Source organism: Empidonax traillii, unplaced genomic scaffold, assembly GCF_003031625.1.
Source record: "Empidonax traillii isolate 1590-97213 ecotype Southwest subspecies unplaced genomic scaffold, ASM303162v1 scaffold163:size1593379, whole genome shotgun sequence".
In the NCBI taxonomy this organism is placed as follows: Eukaryota; Metazoa; Chordata; class Aves; order Passeriformes; family Tyrannidae; genus Empidonax; species Empidonax traillii.
This window is the reverse complement of record NW_020955356.1, coordinates 418,164-423,788: the sequence shown is the minus strand read 5'-3', so window position 1 is coordinate 423,788 and position 5,625 is coordinate 418,164. Positions and strand designations below refer to the sequence as shown.

At 43.2% G+C, this 5,625-nt stretch overlaps 1 long non-coding RNA gene across 1 annotated transcript; it reads left to right on the top strand.

Moving 5' to 3' along the window:
- Positions 1–449: 449 nt before the first annotated feature.
- On the top strand, positions 450–1,904 carry LOC114058169. The gene is made up of 2 exons (XR_003571381.1): positions 450–870; positions 1,083–1,904. It is a non-coding gene; the product is annotated as an uncharacterized LOC114058169 (long non-coding RNA).
- Positions 1,905–5,625: the final 3,721 nt, after the last annotated feature.

Below are 5,625 nucleotides of genomic sequence, written 5' to 3'. Positions count from 1 at the left end.
CGCGCGCACCCCCGGAAGCGGCGCTGCCCGGCCGCGGAAGCCGCTTCCGCCCGGCCCGGCGGGAACTTCCGCCCGTCCTCGCCGCCATTTCGGGGCTGTCGGTCGGCCCCGGGCGGGCCCCGCGGGAGGGAACGGGGGCGGCCGGGGGAGGGGAGCATCGCTCCTGCGGGGAAAGGAGGAGGGAACTGAGCCTGTTCAGCCTGGAGAAGAGGCGACTGAGAGGAGACCCCATCAATGTGTATAAATACATAAAGCAGGGCGGGGGAGGGGAGTGTGGAGGGGGATGGATCCAGGCTCTTCTCAGTGGTGCCGAGCAACAGGACAAGGGGCAAAGGGCAGAAACTGTTGCACGGGAGGTTCCACCTGAACACGAGGAAGAACTTCGTTCCTGTGCAGTGTCCGAGCATTGGGACAGGTTGCCCAGGGAGGCTGTGGAGTTTCCCTCACTGGAGGTATTCCAGGACCGGCAGTCCTGTTCCATGAGCTCCAGCTGACCTTGCTTGAGCAGGGAGGTTGGACCAAACGAGCCACTGTGGTCCCTCCCACCCTTACCCATCCTGTGATCTGGGCGAGGAAGTGCTGTTGATTACTACTGGTTTCCATTCACCACGGAATTCTCCAGTGAGGAGCAGCTGCTGCTGTGTCATAAATGAGACAGTCTTTGCTGTGAAAGGATTGTGGTACAATGCAGCTAAAGAATGGAATAAAGTTAAGACCGTTTTCTCTTTTCCTTCCTCTTGCCAGTACGACCTTAGAAAGCACACACCACGAGTCGTTTCTGGATTAGAGGTCCTCATGCCATGGAGTTCAGGAGCTTCCCCAGCTGTCCTTTGCTACATGCACAGCGTGGCTTTGTGCTGGGCTACGAGGGTGAGGTCATGTGTGATTATGAAGGAACTGAGACAAAATTACCATACTACTTTTGATCCTTAGGGTCTAGGATATGCAGGATGGATGTTTGAGGAGGTCAGCGTTAATTTAGCATCCTATACAGATTAGGAGGCACTGTTTTTGTTTGGCAAATGCTACATTTCATCCACCTTTCTGCTGGGTACTCACTGCCACCATACTGTTTTTTACAGACAGTCTGTACAGTCACAGTCACGGCTCAGGACTGAGTGCTACCACATTATGGCCACGAGGAGAAGTGACTAGATTTGGGTTTTTTCCCCTCTCCTCCCAAAGATCTTCCAAGACACCCTGCCTTTATTTATATGGATATACTGGGATAAAGTCTTCCAGCAGCCTCCACTGCGAGACTGAGGAGCTGTTATATAAATGAATTGCAGCTGTTTGAACTATCAAACCCTCTTGTTGTTAAACTATTTGGTTAATTCAGAGATCCTCTGTTCTGAAGATGGTGTTTTCCATTCCTATTCCTACAGTCATCTAAGTTATTTAGGACATATTTTTAATTATTCAAAACACATTTCTTAGTTTTTTCAGTTCTCATATGAAGCAGCTGGCTTCAGTTAGCTGAACATTATTGTTAAGCCTCACTTTAAAGTACTTCAAAATTCTTGTATAAATTGCCTTACACTCTTAATTAAGGGGAAGGATGTGGGTGTTACATAAAAAAAAAACCCTGCTCCCTATACCATGTCGCAGTACTAAACCAGAATCCCCCAAATGCATCCTGCTTGGGGCTATCAGGCTGAATGGAGCTGACATTAACAATTAGACATTCTCAGAAATCACTAATTTGGTTAAGAGACCACCTGGGAATCCCATCTTACCCTCCAAGCCAAGGCTAGGAATGTGTCAAAATACTAGACCACTGAAGTGGAGACACAAGCTCCCTCTGGACTTCTTGCCACTGCAGATACAAACTACAAGGAAAAGAGGAGACACTTGCCTAAAATCTAAATGGTAAGTCTTAGTAAAATGTACAAATGTGTCTTTAAGTTCATGAACTGCCACTGTGAAGCTGGAAAACAAAGGAGAGAGGCAGTTTTGTGTGCCTGTGTGGTCTCACAGCAGTAGAAACTAGCAATCCAGCAAAAACTAGTTCCTGAGTTCTGAATCTAGAAAAGTTGCTATTTTTGCTTTCTTTAGAAAGTCAAGGCATAGAGAAGTGCATCGCTCAGGGCATCCTGACCTTCAGAGGGAGTGTTACCACAGTAGTTATTGGCGAGAGGTGCATTATTTTTTAGAGTCAACACTTCTGCAAGTCAGAGTCCTGGCAGGGGTGCAGATGATTTTACAGGAAGGTGTTTCCCCCACTGAAATGCTCCAGAGATCCACAGCTATTTATGTCTAACCCTCACCCAGCCTCATTCACTGATCCTGTTGTAGTAACAAAGCCACAGACGCTAACCCCGGTGGTTATCACTCTCCTCCCCCTCACCCCGGTTTGCTGCTACAATTACATCCTGTTGTTAAACCCGCAGGTAGCTCCCCCCGGTTGGATGGAGGGAGGGCCTGCGGGATGAGCGGGCGTGCTGCCCAGAAGGCCTGTGCCCCTCACACCGGAGAGCTGGGCGGCCTACGGAAGCAGTCTGCAGCAGTGGTTCTCAACCTTTATTGATCTACAGATGCCTGTTTTCCCTTGGAAATGTAAACATCTGCATACCAAATTCAAGCCTCCAGCTTTTCAGTTACCTTAGAGACCTCTTAAACGTTGTCCAAGGACTAGGAGGTGAAGGCCAGTGCTTGAGAGGGATCCTTACACATAACCCAGCAGGAGGGCCTACAGCTTCACACTCTGGTTCCCTTTTGCTGTACAGGTGCATTTGGTTCTTCTCACTCTTTAACATTCTCAGTTCAGAGGTCCCTGCTCTGCATTTCCTGTCTTCAGGAAACACTGGATGTACCCACACTTCATTCTCACAAACAGCAAAGGACTGATCTGCAGCACTTGCCCACAGGGTGGTTATTCAGCTTTACAAATGAAAGCGGATGCCAAAGGCCACAGATTATACCTGTGTCCATGTTCCAATAACATATCCTAATTCCGCAGCAAAACTAGGCATAGACTCTAGTTCTTTGGTGTCACGATTTCTTTTCTTGCATTTTTTTTTTCCATTCATTACACAGACACTACATGAAATCGAAATGTTTGTTGGACCAAGTTACTACATCTCTCTAGTACTTTGGTGGTCTACTACACAGAAACAAGAAACCATGCACACAAATTTAATCTGTTGTACCTGAAATGACGATTGAACAGGTACCTATCTTGTAGTTAAGAAAGTGTACAGAGCAATTTCAATCTATGTTCTGAAACTGCACTAGTAAACTTGGGCAGCTTTCAGGTACATTACCTGCAAAATATTAGAAGAAAATCCTAAACATGATATATATCCTTTAGTTGATATAAAGATGATAAAATAATCAATAAAATATAGAAGACAGGCAGAATCTCATAATTATATTCTATATTAGGAAGAAAGCTGGATGATGTAGACATATCTGTGAGGTAATGAAATATTACCTATTGCCAATGAGATTTAGGAAGATGTTTAGTTCTACCCATTAAATAAAACATCCTAAAAGTTGCATAGCTAGAAACTGACAATCTGTAATTTGAAAAGAATTATCTGGCAAGCAGATGGAAGCAATGGGCTTTCTTTTCCAAACAACTTTGAATGTGTTCCAGAAGACCAGCAAATACTTTAAAAGTATTTGAAAAGCAAATGGGCTCATCCAGGTTGCTGTAAGGCAGTTAACCTAACACTGACACGGCAAAATCACAGTGTAATTGATAGGGCTTGCACTCAGCTAAGAAAAGCAGCATAATGCTCTTTTAAAGAAAAAGATCTCATTAAAAGAACTAGACAGCCTTGTCTGGCATTGTAAGTTTGGTGGCTCAAGATAACCATCGAGGTCTAATGTAGCAAGACTTGAAGTGAACACTACACACAGCCTGGTAAGTGAAAGGGAAAAGAAGGGCAACAAGTAAGAAATACATGATGGAGCCAAGCCTTAATGTGAGACACCTAAACCAGCTCAATTTAATTTAGCTGTTTGGAAGAATGAATGCAGTGACTTGATCATGGTCTATAATTCATCGCAGAAGAAGAAAGACTTCTTATAGAATAAGACTTTAATGTACTGAACAAAGCCATAGCAAGACCCTATGGATTAAAAAAAAAAAAAAAAGCAGTAAAACAGAATGGCAGTTTTAATGGCAGTGATAACCAACAAAAAACTCTAATAAGGGCTATGGTTGATTAACCATAAGGCTTTAAATTATGAAAGTCTTAAATCTTTCTTGAAGATTTAACTGAATTATAGACCAGCAGTACTATCATTAGTCACGGCTGAGATTCAGTTACTGTTTGTGGGTGACTTTTCTAAATGATTTCCAGCCTACATGATGTTTCTTTTTAAAGCAATGATAATTTGTAAAATCCAGCTAAGAAGAGACAATCAACTCAGAAAAGGAGAAGAAAAAGTGCTACTGCCTTCCAGCAAAGACACAGGATGCAACCTAACACAGAACTCCAGAGTCATTGTCAAGTCTTCTTGGATAAGACATACAGAAACAAATGGATTGGCATCACAATGAAAATGCAGGGTCAAAAAATTCAGGGAGCTGAAGAGGAAGGATCATGGGATCTTGTTAAGAGAATCTTCCACTTGTGAGTGGGAGGTAAATAATTGAACCATTGTTGGCTTGAGCGCACAAAGCTGAAAAGCTGCAGAACCTCGGGCTGCATCTCAACAGGGAAGGATTTTATACAAGTTGTTAGATTTTGTGTCTCACAGGTACCAACTCTCCTTTTTAAACCACCTGAAGCACTCTGACTATGTTAAACAACCTTGGGAATCCAAAGACCTAATTCAAACTCAAATAAGTGACAAAGATAATGAGAGTAAGGTAACTTCAATTATTTCCACATCAGCAACAGGACTCTGGGTAAACAGAGAATTAGGACATTCTCACTGATAAGAAAAAAAGGGGCCTGGAATAAAGTGGCATTTCTGAAACTCAATGGGAAGTCCCTTACTAAGAAATAATTAGGTTCTTCCTGGGCAACAGTAAAAGCTATAGGTACAGCAGCAAGCTGCAAAAACACAAGGAATAATACCTTTGGAATGACTGGTAACACAGGAATTGTACAGCCTTAAATACATATGGATCCCCATGCTAGGTAGCAGATTCCAAGGAGGGAAAGGATAGCAGACATTAGAAAACAACACAGTAAACCAGGGGCCCGGAAAGGCAATTTCAAGCACCTTTAACATATAAACTGAAAAATCTCTGCAAGGAATTTTAACTTGTGAGTCATTCCCCAGGGAATTCAACCAGTCAGCAAAGTATAATTCCGACTTTTAAAACCTTCCCAACTTAATACAAGACACTGCACCCAAGCCAAGTCAATTTTTCAGACTTCAAGGTGATGCATATGAGATGAGATAACTTGAGTGAAACTTGCAGTTTTGTCCTGTCATATGGAATATGGACATAGAGAGGAAAGCCACAAGTAGTAACAAACCTGTACTGAGTCTGTGCTAACTTCCAGGGTGAGGAAAACTATAAACTGAGTTGTCCATGAGAAAAAAAACAAAACACATAAGGCAGAGAAATGTGAATTAAATTCTCCTGTGAGGAAAATCTATCATGTAGCCAAAAAGGCCCTAATTCCACAATGAAAAAGAAGAAAACTTTTGGTAAAAGCT